Source organism: Monodelphis domestica, chromosome 5 (assembly GCF_027887165.1).
Source record: "Monodelphis domestica isolate mMonDom1 chromosome 5, mMonDom1.pri, whole genome shotgun sequence".
NCBI lineage: Eukaryota > Metazoa > Chordata > Mammalia > Didelphimorphia > Didelphidae > Monodelphis > Monodelphis domestica.
In genome coordinates, this window is record NC_077231.1 from 142,514,898 (window position 1) to 142,534,381 (window position 19,484).

The 19,484-nt window shown below is 36.4% G+C and overlaps 1 long non-coding RNA gene across 1 annotated transcript; it reads right to left on the reverse strand.

Annotated features, from left to right (window-relative positions):
- Positions 1 to 6,335: 6,335 nt before the first annotated feature.
- LOC107650112 (uncharacterized) lies at positions 6,336 to 18,131 on the reverse strand. The gene is made up of 3 exons (XR_001624906.2): positions 18,022 to 18,131; positions 6,892 to 7,952; positions 6,336 to 6,784 (listed from the first exon to the last, which is right to left on the reverse strand). It is a non-coding gene; the product is annotated as an uncharacterized LOC107650112 (long non-coding RNA).
- Between the last annotated feature and the right edge of the window lie 1,353 nt (positions 18,132 to 19,484).

Below are 19,484 nucleotides of genomic sequence, written 5' to 3' on the forward strand. Positions count from 1 at the left end.
AGAGAAAGGGGGGAAAGGGGATATGAAAGGGTAGGAAAGGTGGTGAAAGGAGGGATACCTAAAGAGAGAGTATATATCAAGAGGTATAGGGGAGGAATTTTTAGAATCAAACTCATATCAAGAAGTAGGAGGACATAGGTGAGGGGTAAGGAAGGGATTTTTGAAAAGGTGGATAGAATAAGAATTTAAAAGTAAGAGGGAAGAGACAAGGGAGGGGCCTTGGAAAAGCCCGCCAAATTGGATTTAGAAGGGGAAGGGGAGAAGATGAGGGAGGAGTGTGAATTGAGGAGGCATTGTTCAAAGGAAATTGGAAATCTGAGGAGGGATAGAGTGGAAAAAAAGCAAAGGGGTACAAACAGTGAGGAGGAATGGAGTAGATGGAAATGCATAGCTAGTAACTATGACATTGAATATAAATGGGATTCATTTACACATGGAAAGAAAATGGATAGCAGAAATGATCAAAAGCCAGCACCTGACAAAATGTTGTCTACAGGAAACACACTAAACACACACACACACACACACACACACACACACACACACACACACACACACACACACACACACGGAGTGAAGGTGAGAGGCCACAGCAGAATATACTAGGCCTTGGCAGATCTAGTGAAGGCAGGGGTAGCAGGCATGATCTCTGATAGAGTTGGGGCTAAAATTGATTTAATTAGAGGGGATAAACAATGTATAACTATATTACCTTTGGGAGTACTATGGATAATAAAGCATGATCAATAGTGGACTTGTATGTACCAAGTGTTATAGCATCCAGATTTTTAAAGAAAAAATCAATTGAGATATAGATAGAAATAGATAACAAAATAATAATAGCAGGGGACTTTAATTTTTTCCTCTTAGAACTAGATAAGAAGTTAAGGAGATAAATATAACCTTAGGTAAGTTAAATATGATAGATATATCTGGATATCCCCACACAACTCTATGAAGTTAGTAGTAAATTCAAGCTTGAGCATATACATAATCCAAACATAGTTTCTGGTGGGAAAACAATGACTTAGAGAGCATAAATATTCTGCAAAAGACTTACTTTAGCACTCATAATCCTATGGAGGTGATCCCATATTCCTGAGGGGTTGTGCCATTAGAACAAGAGTTCCACTGGTTCTGACCAAGTTGGGAAGATTTGCTTTTGAAAAGAGTATGGCCCTGGCAACAGATTATATCTACTGCCTTAGGACCAGTCTAGCTAATTATGGCCCCGGGAATGTATGTTAACTGAGAACCAGATGGGTTAAGTTGATCAAATTAAAAGCTGATAGGAATATTGAGAAACAAGTCTAATATTATATTGCTAGAGCAACTATGAAATTGTTTTCTAGAAAGCAAGATGGAAAAAATACAGTAAGAGTTATAAAGTTATTCATGCTTATTGACCTAGGGATCTGATTACTAGGATTTGGCCCTATGAGCATTATTGGGAGGGTAAAAAGTTGCATATATATGAAAATATTCAAAGAAGATTTGTTTGTAAAGGAAAAATAACAGGAATTAACACAAATTCAATGAATGATTGGGAGAAATGGCTGAAAAAATTGTCCTATTTGAATGTAATACAATCATATTATATTATTAGAAATTACAAATATTGGAAATATAAAGAAAATAAGGGAAATATATGAAGATAAAAGAAGAAAAGAGAATAAGAATCATACCTATTAGGATTACATTTAAAAATGTCACAAAATCAAGAGAAAAAAGTATCAAAGTAAAACACATTCAAAGGGAACTCAAAAGTAGGAGAAATTAATATTAGCAGACATAGAATTGACATATTTTAAACAAATTATAAACAATGTTGAATTTGTAATTTTGCACATGATTTTTACACATTTGTTTAAGTGCTTTTTGTTGTTGGTTGTGTTTATTAAGTATATGATAAAAATAATAATTCTATTGATCCTTTCTCCTACTTTTTTCTGGGAGGCACCTACCACAACAGTCACTCCAAATACAAAGTGCAAAAAATAATTACTCTGTCACCTCTTAGGAGTCTTTCTTCTCAACCATGGACTCACAGAAAGAATGCCTTACTTAAAATGCTTCAAAACTGTATAAGAAAGGAAAAGATAAAGAAGAGTCAGAGAATCAAATAAAATAGGTATTTGGTGGGAGAGTAACTAAAAAACAGACTATATGAATTGATACCATTATATCTATAATATGGGAGCATCCCATTAGCAGTATAGGTGAGATTTTCACCACTGCTAATCACCATAAGCAAAACTTGAAAAGAGAAAAAAAGGACACTTTTCAGAAGTGAAATGCTAGCAAAGAATATGGTATCTATTCACCAGATGGTAAAACACACCTTTAATTTTTGCTCTTGGGGAAGCAAAGGCTGGTGAATGGCTTTAGTTTGGAAGTTCTGAACTGTAGTACTGTAAGCTTATAGATTGTTAATATTAACTAATATAGTGAATCTCAAGGAGGAAGGGACTACTAGGCTGTCTAAGAGGAGTGAACTGACCTACATTTGAAATAGAAATGATTAAAGCTAGTAAGCCAATCAGCAGTGGATTTGTGCTTTGAGTTGCTGTTTCACTTCTTACATGAGGAAAATTGGGGAACAGTTTTAAAAAAAAAGATGGTGCCTAAGAATGAATTTTGGATATCTGGGCCATGGATTAAAATAAGGGATGATGGATTCTTGGCCAGGGGTTGGAGTTCTTCTTAGGCACTTTATGGTCTGTAAAATTTTATTTACCTAGAGTGTTGCAAATGTATACAAAATAGTGTACTGGAATTAATTTTAACTGAAAATACAGATTGGGGCAGGGGCAGGAAATTGCCTTCCTACATGAAACAAAATCTAGATGTCAGAGACAGTGGTTACTATATAAGAAGGAGAATAGCAAAAGAGATCTCCAGATGTTCACAGGATACAACCTCCCAAAAAAGCCATCAATAAAAAGCATGCCTTTTGAGATCATACACTCATCCGTTTAGAGTGAAAAGGAATGTTTGATACCCATTAATCCAACCTCCTTCATTTTGCAGATGATGAATTGAAGCAATGAGAGTTTAAATGACTTTCAAATGGTCACATGGGTCCAAGTGGCAAACAAAGTATAGGTAACAAGTAAAGTGAACTAGAGATCTTAATGGAAGGAGAGAGCTTTGATTTTATGAGTAACACTTGACTGACATTTTTGATGGTATTATGTTACCCCTACCATCCTCTCTTCCTCACTTTCCTGTTATAGTTGAAAGCACCATCATACTTCCTCTTGCAATTTAGATGTCATCTTCTCTCACCTTCCATACCTAATCAGTTGTCAAATTCATCAATTCTACCTTTGCAACATCTCTCCTGTAGGACCCCTTCCTGTCTTCTGACACTGTAAACACCTAGGGCTAGACCCTTAGGTGATAAGGAAGTGATGTCAACTGAACCTTTAGTACACTGAGCTAACCAAGTCACAAAGATGTTCTCCCTCCCTTTTAAGGAGGAACAAATCTAACTTCCATAGCTGTCATGTACTGAAATCCAGAAAGATCAGTCACTCCAGAAGGGAGTACTCTTCTCTGTGGCTTTTTTGATAGCTTGCACTTTTAATTGTTTGCACACTGGTATATTCCATGACTTGTAGTCATTCAACATCCCAATAATAATAATGAACTTTAGAAAGACAGAACTTTGTTTCAGGTCACTGAAGGCATCATACAATTTCCCAAAGATAATCCAGCCCTCTTTCTTATTTCTGCTCAATTTGAGTCAGACTCATTATACAGCTATAGTGACTGTCTGAGGTATAATATAATGATAATAACAATGATATTAACATTTATATAGCATTTTAAGATTTGCAAAGTGATTTAATTTGGGCAGCGTGAATTTTAGATTGACTCTACTCTGCTTAGTCTTTAGAATTCTAGCAACCAGGAATGTATACACCCCCACTTAAGCATTAAGGGTTGAGGAGGATGGCCTATGACCAGCATGTGCTAGCAAGTGACAAATCAGAAACAACTGGCAGACGCCCTGGGCTGTCCTAAGCCAAGCTTAAGCTACCATTGGTACATGTGAGATGCAGGAAGTGATGTAAAGAACTGTCTATATATTTTGCGTCACTTCTCTCTGTTCTCTCTCTCGGAGACATTGGGCTCGCTCAGCTACATTGGGCTCTTGTGATTCGGGGAGGTTGGGAGTTCTCAGCGGTGGTTTGGCAGTTGCGGCTTGGTGGTGAGGATACTGGGAGAAGCTTCGTAGTGTGATTTAGGTGAGGCGTCTTCCCTGAGTGAGTCTTGGTGAGTGGTTAGGCTGATTCCTCCTTTCCTTTACCTCCTAAAACACTGTCCTCTTAGGAGGCCCCTCATCTTGGAGTAGACCTCTTGGCTGGAAGCAAAGCTAGATTTAATCTTCTGAGGAGGCTTTGTGGCTGAGTTCTCTGAACTTCCCTTGGCTTAGGCTAGGCCAGAGAAATCTTATATCCCTTCCTCTCTCTCTTCTTCTTAATTTCTTCTTACTATTGTAATTAAACCACTATAAAAATCCCAAACTGACTTGAGTATTTTATTGGGATTGAATTTAAATCCCTGGCGACCACTAAAATAATACATTCAGTAAACAACCCTAATTTTACCCTTAACAACAGCTAGGTGGCACAGTGAGCACTCTGCTTGGGTTTTGGAAAATGCATTTTCATGAGTTCAAATCTGGTCTCAGAAACTTCCTAGCTGTGGGTAAATCACTTAACTATTTGCCTTAGATTCTCATCTATGAAATGAGTTGGAGAAGGAACTGGCAAACTATTCCAGTATCTATGTCAAGAAATACCCAAATAGGGGCATGAAGAATCAGACTGAAAAATGACTGAACAACAAATATGTATACATAAAACACACACACACAGGCACACATAGACATACATGCATATAATGCTAACATTAGGCATTATTTTGCTTTTTTCCTGGGCAGTTAGGTCAAATTCTTTTGAGTGATTGTGATTCTCGTATAGGAGACTCTTCAACATTCTAAGGTTTGAAGTGTCTAGCACAGTGTCATGAGCAAATGAAGCCACTAGGAACCCCAGCATCCATGCTTTTCCATTTGGACTTTGCCTGGACATCCTCTGTTAACAATGTCAAATAGCTTTGGTGAGCCTGTATCACCCCATTTCATGCCCCACTTGATATTAATAATCAGAACATCATTAAAGAAAGAAATCTCTATTATAACATCTTTTAAGTAATCTTGAATGATTTTCATGCATGCATGGGAGATATGGAGGAGACCCTTCAGGCAAGATTTCTCTCTACCAAATCAAATCCTTCCCACTTTTTCTTTTAGTAATTAACAATCGATGTATCAATGGGATATTGCAGTCTGAATACTTCAACTGACTGAAGGGAAGTGAAGATGCCCTCAGGTGTAACATGTATAAGTTGTTAGTGGTGGTTGGAGGGAGATTCAGGCTTATTATTATTTTGAAAGTTTTGCTAATATTTACATCTTTATAGTAACACCTTTCACTGTTTGGGGTGTGTTCTTGGAATTACTTCCCTCTTTGCAGGAGGGAGAGCCCTGTCTCTCATTCTTTCCTTTAACCAGAGACCAAAGGTCTAACCAAAGCTATTCTAGTCCTAGAGTAGGAAAGCTGTGATAGCACAGGCCAAGCAATGGCCCAAGGCAATTGGAATAATATCTGGATGCATGAGCAGTTGGCCCCACCTCTGCTTTCTTCCCATTTAAAATCCACAGACCACATTCCATCCGTTTTATGACAGCTTGTTCTCTCTCTAGCCTGAGGTGGAGGAGTAGAGGGGAAGAGAATCAGTTTAGATGAAGGGGGGGTGGGAGGGAGAAACAATAACCCTTGGTCAAATGTGCTTTGGTATATGACCTCTCTGAGAACATTTGAAATCCACTTAGTGAATCATAAATGTATCTGGGATCGCCTTATCTAATTATAACTACATGGCTGTAACTTTCATCTTTCAGTCAGTGTCTCTATCCATGTTTCCATCTCTATCTGATCTATTTGCTGTATCTGTCTAATTGATCTTTCTAAAACAACTTTCACCATAATATTTAAGTGCTTCCTTTGAACTCCGAATAGTAAGTCCAGTGAATGTTAGATCGTACTTGTGTATTAGTGATTTCATAATCATAGTTGTATCGAATATATTACTCACTTCATTAACTTCGTATTTAAGGTATACAAGGGGCAAGGGGGCATATTTATTTGCTCTCTGAAATGGCAATAAGTGGCTATTTGCAAGATAAGTCTGACAGTTCATAGGAAAGGAGAAAGGGTTCCAACTAGGAGGAAGACATCATTAATGATTGAGACAGACTCCAAAGTTAAGTTTAAATAGCAATAGTGTTTATTTGAATAGATTAGAAATGAATTAAGACACTGTTCAACCCCAACAATCTCAAGTAGTTTAATGATCTTGGTTCAGACATTTGACTCAACTGCTAACAAGTATTATAGACAAAAATAATGTTTAACATTCCTCATACTTGCAAACACACTGCTTTGAAGGTTTTATAAAGAGTAAAGTATATATTAAAAAAAAAAGAGTAGAGTCACCTGGACAAACTTGGAGAGTCCATAATATATCTTTATTTTTGTAAAATCCTTTTTCTTGGGAAAAGACATTGTCTCTCTGTCTGTCTCTCTGTCTCTGTCTCTCTGATTCCCTTGTTCATCTCCTCCTCTTCCCTTCTTTTTTCTCTCTTCCATTTATATTTCGGGTTATAACCACAGTCAATCTTTGGTTCTCCAGTTCTGTACCAAACGCTTCTCTAGGTGCATAAGGGAGGAAGAGAGAAAGATATCTGTGATATCATTTCTGCCTGCAGAGCGCTTTAATACATTTCCCAGGGTAGGGCCTTTGTTGTGTTAACATTACCTTGTATCACGGTAGGAGAGCCTATGGTCTCTTGAACCCCTCTCACTCAGATGTAGGTGGATGAACTAGATTATCTGGCTGAGCTTGTGAGAGCAGTGGAGGCAAGAGGAGAGGCTAGGGCCATCTCATTGCATTTGTTAATTAAGTTTGTGATTGACCAACTAGTAGCCTATGGCAATAGGTTGGTCAAAATGAGACTTGACTAAGAGTCAGACCACAAACACTTAACAAGAAAAATGAGTAAGAAATTTGAAGGGCAAAATTGTGTGGGTGGGAGACTTGTTGTTGAGGCAACTGATGTTATAACTTTATTGCACTATTATTGCAGTCAAATGAAATATCTCTGTAACATGCCAAGACAGAGTTCTAAAAACAATAATATACTAACTCTTCCCCCTTCTTTTTCCTTGTCTTTTTATTAAGGGAAGGTGACACTTTTTTCTTCTCTTATGGCAGCTTACGGGATGGCCTGTACTACTCAGACATTACAAGTAGGAGGAAAAAATATGGGTTCTTCCTTGCCCTGAGAATCAGAGAAGCATTGCTGACAGCACCAAACGATGAAAACTTGAAGGAAAAATTTATGTCGTATAAATTCTCTGAGCACATTAAATCAATTCAAGTTACAAGTATGGAACTGAGGGGGAAAGCTTGGGCCAAAATGACTAGACACAACAAGGGGAATTAAAAAAAAAGTGACAAGGTGAAGATTCTGCTTACTTCTTCATTAACTGTGTTTTTAAGGATGTGTGCTGACTTGCAAGAACCTTTGCTACAGCAATTTAGGAATGGGGCATAAAGGAAAACAATATCCAAGTACTGAGTATGATGAGAAAACTCCCTTAGGATAGAGCATTGAATTGCCATCCTCTGCTACTCAAGTCAGCAAATCTAAACACCGTAAGTCAAGAAGAGGCAAGCATCCTTGATAAAGATGGAATAACAAGAAAAAAAAGCAAGGTCGCCCTTGACACCAGTGAAAATACTTTTTAAAGCCTCTTTTCTGATAGGTCTCCTTTCTGGCAATTTCTTCATTGAGTTGTTTTCTGCAGAAGCACCATCTGAGTGAATATAAATGAGGGAGAAGATGGGGTGAATGGCTACATCATACTGAATTCTTGCTCCACCCAAATACTTCCTCAGCCCTTGAACTGTTCCAAATTCAGATTGTTTCTCCTTCCACTAACAATAGAAACTCTTTTCAGCTGTTCCAATTTACACAGTTCCCCACCCTCAGAGAGGTACTTTGAGGCAAAGCTTCAGATGGAATCAGTATGGCAGACCTACTTTCTGCTCTTCCTTCCAAGTCAATCATTTCCATTTCCTAAGCTCAGAAGGTCAGGCTTAAGAACCTTTTTACTGCCTTGATGATAACATTCCTCCCCCTCCCCCCCCATTTCCTGGGTTACCCAAATTGGGCCATTTTAATGCCCAACAACCAATTTGGTTGACTTTATCCCTTTCAAATGAGGTTATTATTTTTTGGTGACCCACAACCCTGAATGTGGTGGTTTAAAGACTGGTTCTGAAAAAAAAAAAAGATGTAGAGTAGCTAGGTAGCTCACTGGATCCAAAATGCAGCCTAAAATTAGAAGGACCTGGGTTCAAATTTGGCTTCAGATGCTTCCTAGCTGTGTGACCTTTGACAAATCACATAACCCTGATTGCCTAGCCCTTGATGCTCTTCTGAAGGTAAGGGTTCCAGAAAGAAAAATGTAAATGTGACACACTTTTAAGTTTAATCTGCATGAACATTTTCCCCATCATTTTCTTAATTCTAGACAATCAATGAAATAATGTCAAGTCCTGATTTGTAGATTTGGCAAATTCCAAGGTCTAAATGCTCACAACAAAAATTTAACAATTGATTCTTCAAGCTGAGCTGGCTCCAACATACCCTTGCAAATGATGTATTAATGAAATTTCTGTTTTATACAAAAGTGCAACAGCAATAAATATATAAAGCAGTTAGAATTGGAGATTGCTATACCTTTGCACTTATAACTCATTAGATAAACCTGTGTAATTCCTTTACTCTCTTTTTCCTTTTGGCAAATTGGGGATTATTATATTAGGCAAAGAATGGTAGAAGGACAATTCGACTTTAAAGGAATGAGAAGCAGCAGTACTAAGAACAGAAGCGAGAATAGTACTACCATTTACCTCCTCTTTTCCGGGTGAAAATGCAAAATCTTTGGTTTATTCCTGAAACTAAATTATTCTCTTCAATTTAGTTTACTTTGTGTTAAGTACCTGAAAGGCAGAATGGTATAGTAGATAGAGATCCAGAGTCAGAACTAGAGAAATTTGGGTTTAAGTCATGTCTGTAGCCCATACTGGCAGATTACTTATCCCTCAGTGTTCTGGACAATACTCTGAGACTAAGTTGTGGGGAAAATGATAGCCTTGTATTGTTAGGAGATACTTTCTTATCCTGGGAGTTTCCTATAACTGTGAAATCCCAAGTATAGTTCCTATCCCTATCTTCACCTCAGTTAAGTAACCACTATATTTAGAATACCTTGCTAATTGCCAAGGGAGAGAGAGAGTTTATAGGACAAGGTCCTGGCCCCCATTGACCTAACAATCTAGAAAAAGGATAAGATACAAATTTAGATTACCATAATAAACAGTAATATACAGTTGGAGAGGTACAAAACTAAGTGCCTAGAAGTACAAAAACAAATAGAGATTAAATAAGGTTACATGGAGAATGTAGAATTTGAGTTGAACTTTAAGGTTAGATAAGATTTTCTTTCTCTTTCTTTCTTTCTTTCTTTCTTTCTTTCTTTCTTTCTTTCTTTCTTTCTTTCTTTCTTTCTTTCTTTCTTTCTTTCTTTCTTTCTTTCTTTCTTTCTTTCTTTCTTTCTTTCTTTCTCTCTCTCTCTCTCTCTCTCTCTATCTCTCTCTCTCTCTCTCTCTCTCTCTCTCTCTCTCTCTCTCTCTCGCTCCCTGTCTCCCTCCCTTTCTTCCTTCCTCTATTTTCCTTCACTCTGCCCAACTTGCCTGCATTAGAGACCAATGGATATTCCTCCTTCATCAGTCAATAAACATTTATTAAGAGCCTACTATATTCCAAGCACTGAGCTAAATGCTGGGGATACAAAAATAGACAAAAAATAGTCCCTGCCCTCAAGAAGTTCCCATTCTAAAGGGGGAGAGCTTAATATCTTGTTCCTTGGGTCAGGAGAGACATTAGTTCCAGACTCCCCTTTCCTTAAGTTCCTGAGGAATGACCACTACAAACTTTATAGGGAAGCAGAGAATTCATAGTAGTAGGTAACATGAAAACCCTTGTAGTCTTATTATATCTCATTCCTAACCCATTTCTGGAGCAGCTAGGTGGCACAGTGGATAGAGCTCCAGGTCTAGAGCCAGGAATTCCCACTCCCCTGAGTTCAAATATGGCCCCAGTCACTAATTGTGTGACCCCAGAGAGTCATTTAACACTGCTTGCCTCAGTTTCCTTAACTGTAAAATGAGCCAGAGAAGGAAATGGCAAACTAATTCAGTATTTTTGCCAAGTAACCCCAAATGGGGCCATGAAGAGTTGGACAAGACTGAAATGACTGACCAGCAACAAACCCATTCCTGAATTCAGCATTTGAATCATTTTTTAAGATGCTGCTATTATGAACTCTGAGATTCTCAGTTTTTAACTCTGGTTTGATATTTTTGCACAAATGTTCAAATAATGCCCTCTTGGTCTCACTGAATCCAAGCCCTTCTCAAGGCTTGGCCCAAGTCTGACCCCTTCTGCAAAGTCTTCCCTGACCACTCATGTTCCTAGTGATTACTTTCTCCTCTAATCTCTTGTAGTATTTTATTGTCTGTAACAGTCATTTGGTACCTTTCAGGGACTTTTGTATCTCCTGAATTACACTCTAAATTCCCTTAGGACAGGAACCACATCTTATCTTTCTGTATTATCCTCCATGGGACAACATAGTACCTTGCCTATAGTAGGCACTTAAAAAATTGCAACAACAACAACAACAATAATTTTTTTTTAAATTGATGATATCTGGGAGCAGATTATGAACTCTCTGATCTTAGATTCCAGCAAACTGGAGGGTGAGTTGCTCATACTTAGGAACTCTGTTTTTTTCTGAGAGGTGATCCAATAGTAAAGCTTTCCCCAGGATTGTAACTGGTATTCATAGAGAAAGTCTTGTACTTACTGTAAGTGTAGGCAGGTAAAGCATGTGCCCATTTCCTGGCTCTAATTACATTGCCTAAACTGGAACTTCACAGAAACAGAGACTTTTGTTGATTTGGGAAGCTCCATTTGTGGGATACTCTCCTTTCCTTTAAAGCTTTACTGATCATCCTACGCTGTTTCATTTAGGATGACAGTCCCCTCCACTGTGGGGCAGAAGAGGTATCACCAATTCCTAGCTTGATCTGAACATGGTAATCTTGCTCTCCCCAGAAGGCAATGCCAGAAACATAAAGAAATACTTTCTTAGATCCACTTTCATAAAAAAGTGAAGATCCAATTAAGGACGCTCTGATTTTACTGAAAAAAAGAAAAAGAGGAGAGATCCATTGATCCTTTTTTAGCTATACTTAGAAAATTGAAGATAAGAGGATAGTTAACACAAATGATACCACATCCACAGCATGAATCAACTCCAAAATATGAATATCATCTGAATACATTTCCATAATCATCATTGTAATTTTGAAATCTGTAATGGATGTGTGCATACACAAAGCATAGAGATACAGGCAGATGAAAACAAACAGCAAATAAGCTAGTCAGAATTACGATTAGGTCAATAAACAGTAATCAACCAGTATTTGTTAGGTGTCTTGTCTGTGGCAGTCAATGAGCTAGGTTGGCACTCAGTTTGAAAATACAATAAATAAAAATGATCTCTATTTGCAAGGAGTTTCCATTCTTTGCTAAATGTTTAAAGTGTCTGACTCTAGAACAACCTGATGCATTATCCCTGGAAATGATCCTCAGTGAATTTTTAGCAAAGAGAGAGCAGGAAAGCATTTTGAGCTGTCATTATGATCCAAGTCATACCAACCTCTGTAGCTGAAAAGTTCATTTTGAGATTTCTTCCTTAACCAATTATTAATGATAAAACTTTATGTGTTATGAAGTTTTAGAAAAAAATTAACACCACATTGAATTAATAGATAAGATCACTAATAATCACTGCAATCATTCTTATTTAGTTTCATATTTATAAAACTCAAGTCCTTCCATTTAGATTTATTTATTTTTATTAAGTCTTCTAGGTGAATATAATATAAAATTCATTTTTCCCCAATAGCAAGGTTTTGTTCAATTTTTCCAGGTACTACTCATCCTCATTTCACATTTTCCTTTACTAACATAGACCAAAATTATGATACATTTTTTCACAGAGTGATTTTAAGAGCAGAAATGGGAGTGCCAGCTTGATCAGGACTTTTTTCTCCACCTTTTGATTGAGATCCAGGATGATACCAACTGAATACGTGACATAGAACTTTCTCTTCCTGGGATACTAAACCTCCCTGGCAAGAGAATGAGTGATTTGATAAGTATCAAGTCCATTTCTTATTACTGTGATCTATGATGGAAAATGCCATGTACCATTATGATTAGTGGTATCAGCAGTGGTAACATATGGAGGAAACTTCTAGATTCTGTGAAAGATATGTAGTCTGTAATTGTTGAAATCTTACTTTAACCTGGGCTCCCTTTTCTCCCTTGCTAAATTTAGTTTATGTTTGCATAGTATAGAATGTCAGGAAAACTTATAGGTTTGGGAAATTGAGCATGTTTGGAGATGCTTGTGTTGTGTAGACAGTGTTACAATCTGATATAGTTGGAATTGGTAGATATTACTGGTCAGATCTATTGAGTCAGCTAGTACAAAAGTTTTGGCTGACATTCATTTCCTTTATCAAAAACCATTATTAATCATTACGGTGGTATATTCCCAAAGGCTTGGAAATGGTATGTCTTTTCCTGAATCAAATGAAAACTAAAGAAAAAAAATAAACATGTTGATTGTGCATCTTTAATGAAGCATATAGGTTTTCATTATCTTAAGATAAGGAAGAATATGTATTCTATGTTTTGCTGGGTTTATTCAAATTTTAATGATATAAACTGTTACTACTTTTAAATCTTTAAAAATGCATAGGGATCTCAGTTTTTGGAAGGTGATTATCTTACTTGGATGTACTTTTAAGATTATGTCTAAATGCAAAAAAAATTGGAGTTTGTGTCAGATCCAATATTGTTAACAATTATATTACTACATCTGGAATGACTCAACAATAGTTCATTTATATCTACTCTGTTGTGGGAATCAAGTGAGAAAATGAATGTAAAACACTTCATAAACTTTAATATAATACATGTCAGCTATTATTGTGGTTGATATTATTTGATTTTATGGAACTACATCAATCAAATATAAGGGAATATCTTGGAATTAAAAAATAAGGATGTGCCATCTTTTGTCATCAATATGAAAATGTTTTTCCATTTTTCTTCAAGGATTTCTAAATTCTTTGATCCTAGTCTGTTGTGATGAGATAGGTTGATAAAATGGGTTGACCAGAATGATCAATTTGGAAATGTTGGAACTATGTTTAAAGCACTAATAACAATACTTTTCTTATTTTAGTGTTTTAAAAACCTATATTTTTAAAGGTGGGAGTCAGGTTGTGGCATGACACAATTGGCATTTTTGTTTCATACTGGATAGTTTATCAGTCTTGATACATTATTAAATTGACCAAATTTACATTGTTCACTTGCTTCCTTGTCGAGTTGTTAAGCTAAAGATAGTTGTAGACATTTATTATCTAAGTTTAAAAGTAAAGGTAGTCTCTATCCCTTTTGCTAGCGATATAGTGTTTCATGGGGAGAAAACCATCATCAGTTTCAAATATGGAATCTGATTTATACTGATTGTAAGACTCTGGATAAGTCATTTAAACTCTCAGAGCTCCAGACTAGTGGTGTCCAGTTCACATTGAAACAGTACATAAATGGTAGAATAAATGGATAACAATCCCTATTGACTGCATATCGACTTAGAAAAGCACATATTAACATCATCTGTATTCTATTAGTGGGGTGGCTATGTGGCATAGAGGATAGAGTGCCTGGCTTAAAGTCAGGAAGATCCATCTCAAATATGACCTCAGATATTTTCTTAGTGGTATGACTCTGAGCAAATCATTTAACCCCATTTCCTCATCAATAAAGTAAGCTTGAGAAAGAAATGACAAACCACTCTAGTATTTTTACCAAGAGAATCCCAAATGGGGTCACTAAGAGTCAGACAAAATTGAAAATGACTGAACACATATAAACATGTTCTATTGTATTTTTATTGATTTTAAAAATATTTTTCCAATTACATTTTAATCTGGTTCCGGTCATATGTTTGATACCTCTTCTCTAGACAATTATCCAAGGTACAGAGTTTCTTTAGTCAGGAGTTTCCTATACCAATGAACCAACAGGTCTGTGCCATATCCCTTTCCTTCCCATGTAGCTTATGGATTCACGGACCTTCAGAACTAACTGAAAACATGGCAACTATCTGGGTGAAACTTTCTTAGCTGGTTTTCAATGAACTGAAATTCTAGATGTATAATGACTAATGGGAGAGGCTAAGTTGGTTGTCTGATATGGATAAACCACTCACTCCCAAGATGCTATTTTTCATTCTCCCTAGTAGCCCATTGTGAAATATTCCACGAGCGTGTTTTTCTTGCCCTAAATTACCACAGTATTGGCCTCATGAGATCCTGAACCTAAATGTTTCTAAACCACTCTTCCTTTAAGGCACACAAAGAACCTTGCTTTAGTTTCTCTGCTCAATTCTCACAATTTTATAAGCATTTTCTCAGAGCTTTGTCTTTTGCAAAGTACTTCATAATCATTTTTATTAGCTACTACTCATAACACACCTATAAGGGAGGTCACATTTTCCAGGCCAGGAAACTGTTCTAGAAGCAGAGGGTGACCAAACAATTGAGTAGGGGAAGCAGACTGGTAGTCATCAGTTATTCACTTTTTAATTTGGAAGCGGGACTAGTATTACAAAACTCAGGTAGGAGCATTTTTTTTGGGGGGGGCGAGTGGTGGGGGACATATCAGTATAGTAGGGAACAGTATATGACTTGTACATCTTTGCAATATTACTAGTCCAGAAATGCAAGTGTTTATATTTTTTCTTAATTTTTTCCTTATATAATTAATTCTTTCTCAGAATTTTATTCACAATTCAGTTATATAATGTTAATTCTTAAAATAATGAGAATTTAAAGATATATTTAGTCAATAAAAATAAGAACGACCAATTCTCTCAGTTCTCATTAAAAGTGCCGGCATTTGTTCCTTTATTTCACTTTTTAATTTCTTCGGTTATGCAAACACCATCTGATAGTAACTGTCAGGAGTAAGATCAACAGCGATCTTTTCTGCTCAGGAATATAACAAATTACGGTAATGATATATAATGACTGGCTTATGTGTAGACTTTTTTTTTTACATGTAGGCATTGAAGTTACCAAAACTCAGGGCAAAGATTAAGATCTAAGAATTTTCATTAATAACCTTCAGATTCTTCAATGGAAGCAATTCATTATATTTAGCCCACTTGTACTCGCTCAAAAACAGATAATCATAAACTCAAAAGAATTCTGAGCAAGTCACTATTTAACCCTTGTCTAATTATGCTATTCACCTGATCTTGTCATTTATTAGATATTTTAAGTCTTTCTAATTACAGTATTTGTTCATTTTTAAAGACTTAAAGAGCCTCATTTACCCCTTCAATTCTCTTACAAGACCTCAGACAAATGGGTAATCAGTAATGAGGAAATGTAAAATGAAGGCATTGAACAAAGATCTTCAAGAATGTACTATGTAAATGGTCTTCCTTTTTTTTTTAAGCTTTCTCTAACTTTTAATTGATATGTATGTTTTTTATAAGCAATTTTGAATTTTATTTTTGGTCTATTTAGAAATAATTTTAGTTAGCACTACATTTTTTCTAAAGAAAAAGACTGACTAATTTGATCAAGATTGTCATGATTTTTCAGATCAAATCTTTCTTCAAAATTGATTCAATTTATATAACATTCCATTGTTTTATGTAAATTAATATTTTAAGTTTTATTTTTATTTAGTTTAAAATTGCTTATTAGGATATTTTAGTCTATCTAACTGCCTAAATATATGCTTGCTATTTTCTCTAGAAAGTTGTAGCATACATTCCAGGCAATATGAGGTCAAAGGGAAAGGAAAAAAAATCGCACAGAAAATGAGTTATAGTAGTTTGTAAATTCAGAATTTGGGGAAAGTCAGTGCCTATATTAATATTATGGTAGAATTTTATATTTAGATTAATTCAGTTTATTTTTTTCCAATTCACTGAGTCCATAGATAAAAAACAAACACGATATTTTTGTATGCAAAGTTTTGAGAGCTTTAAAATGGTAATTTTTTTTCCTTAAAGGAAGCTTAGCTAGGATTTACAAATATATGTACATATTTTGGGGTATAGGTAGAAAGGTAGAATATATGTCAAAATATGTTTGTCATTTTGCTACCTAAGGACTTTAAAATATATTAGCATGAACATATTAGCAATTTAATAAAAATTACTATAGTCAATAATAACACTGATGGTACTTTAAAGTTGAAACTGTTCTATAATGAATTTTATTACTTACTCCAACTCTTATGAATCATAAATTTACTGTAATGAAATTAATTTATTATAATTTTTGAATTCTTATGACTTCTGGCCATTTCCCTGGTACTCTGAAGAGATTTCAGCTACTTTAGAACTTTTGAATAAGTAGTCTTGAAATTCTTTACAAAGGTGATAGTAATCCCTTCTTGAATTAAAGAGATAGAGAATCATTCAATATGGAACTACTTATGCAAAGGTTCAAGTTGGTTCAAGACAACTGCACTGAGAATATAGTTTTTATTTTTACTGATCCTTATCACCACTTTTATCACCATCACTTATCACCCCCTACATCCAAATATTAATAGTCATAGTGCTTGGTAATTTTATAGTGCTTTGTCTTTTGAAAAATATCACAAATTAACTAACATAATTCAAAGAATACTTATTTTCACCAGATTCTAACAAATTTGATGACTCCCTTTTGTAAAATTGGCCACCTAAATCATCCAAGATCAACCCATCCAGTATTTTTGATTACCTTAACAATGAATTATGTGGCAATCAGTTGGTTTGACAGGTGGATGATCTAGTTCATATCTGTTACATCAACTGGGCTAGCCAATAGATGAGGATGAGGACTGATTTCTTCAAGATTTGTAGCCAGGGCCTCTGTATAATCTTTAGATCAAGTCATCCTCTGCCAAAATAAGTTTAGTCCCCTGCCTTGCTCAGCAAATGTTTATTGGATTGAAGTCTTTTTTGGGCTAGCTACAACTTTTAAACTGGTCCTTTAAAAATAATTACCAGGAATATTTTTGAATTGGAGGAGAAGGATTGTGTGTGTGTGTGTGGGGGCATATATCCACCCCAAACTGAGAGGGGAAAGGAAACATGAATAGAAGAGAAGTTTAACATTTCGGTCCACAGAAAGTGCCTGGGCAGGGAGTTGGGGAGCCCATGGGAAGTTAAACTGAAGCTCTTCTGGGTGCAATGATGGCAAAGATTTCAGTTGTCAAATGGAAATTTCCTTCAGGACTTTAGGTTCCCGGAACACCATAGAGAGTGTTAGGTAGGAGTGTGTCAAAGAAAGCTAGTGAGTCACCAATACCCTTCGTGCAGCAGGTATATTGGTACTATTAAAAACAACAACCCCCTTCTCTTCTGTGTCAGGGAATATTAGAATGAGCGCTTGCTTTCTTGGGAATGAGGGAGTCCCACTGGAAAATCTCTATTAGCTGAGATGATGGTAGCGAGAAGTTCTTTTAAAAAGTATCCCAAATGTCAACCAAACCAAGATTATAACATGGCCAGTATAAGAGGCAGAGAGAGACGGAGTTGGCAACACTGAGGAAACACACAGAGAAAAAGCACAAAGGCGGCAAATGGAAAACCCAACCAAACCTTCCAAAATTTCAGTCTGAAGGCATGCACAAGAAACAAAGAGAAAGCCAAGACTCACTGTTCATTTGAATTCACAAGGGAAATGTTTCGGGGTGAATGTAGCTTTGACGTTGTCTTACTGATGCAGAGGGAGACCAAACCTGTTTTTAATTGCAAAGTCAAATGGTTCTGCATGGGCTTTGCCATGCCTGTGAGAACATGTTCATTTTATAGCCCCCTCCCCCCTCCATGAGTGCAAGATGAGGCTTGCCAGCAGTATGTTTGAGAAAATGGTCATATTTAAAGCACAAAAGCCTCACAGGTATTTCTGGAAGAAAAAAAAAAGTCAATCTGTCAAGGTGTCACTATAACTGGATATATCTGCCTATCTGTTACCACTTGCTAATTATGGATTTGAGTACTAATTGTCATAAATCTTGGCACGAAATGTGCCGTGAAATGCACGTTTTTCAAGGGAAGAGGGTAGGATGAAGGAGGAGAAAGAGGCAAGAATCAAGGGATCTGTATGTAGCCTACAAATCACAAGGCAAAAAAATGTACCATGCTGGACTTGTTGAGAGTTCTCTTACTGTTTAATATTCCAATGAATACACATATTGTTGGAGTGTCAGAGAGCTTCAGGCAACATTGCTGACATTCCATAATAGGAATGGTGAGCGAGCGTACAGTATTGATTCTGTGGGGAAGGGAAGCTTCTCTTCTTAGAGTCAGAAAAGGGCTTAAGGAAAACCCTCTAGCCTTGGTAGACAAGACCTGGTGAGAATCAAGAATCAAACCAAACAAATGACTAATGAAATACACAGTTTCCTCAAAAGCATTTTGTTATTGTAAGAAGCAAACCAACCAGCAGGAATATGATTCAGGAGGATTTAGAACTAAGGCTTAAATGTCTCTGTTAGCCAAATCATAGCCTAGAGAGAAGAAAAGAAAACTTTTCGAATCTAGGAGCCACACAGTTCAATTCAGTTCGAGAAATATTTGAAAAGCTCTTACTAAATACAAGGTTGCTTGCTAACTGCCAGGGAAAGATGCAAAGCCCTGTCCTTGCCCTTTGAAAATTCACAAATAGAAGGAAAGGTTGGTGGTTTCAGCATTTTAGGGTATCAGTCAGATGACCAGACATGCATTAAATGCCCATGCTAGGAGCTGAGGATACAGACACAGAAATGAGGAAGTCTTTGAAGAGTTTATATTCTACTAGGAGAATATGATCGGTTCCCTGATAAATGCACACAAAATAAAGAGATCGTGATGGAATAGGGAATAACTGGGAGAATCAGGAGAGTCCAGGCAGTAGGATTGCTAACCATAGAGATCTCAATCTTCACTTTTGAATATAAATTCCTAAAGAGCAGGGACTATTTCCCTTTTGTCTTTATATCTCCAAAGTTGACTAAATCAAGATAAGGACCTACTTACTTTGTGCCAAGCAGAGGCAGCTGTGGTTCAATGGATAGAGCACTGAGCCTCGGGTCAGGAAGGCCTGATTTCACATCCAGCCTTAGACACTTCCTAGCTGTG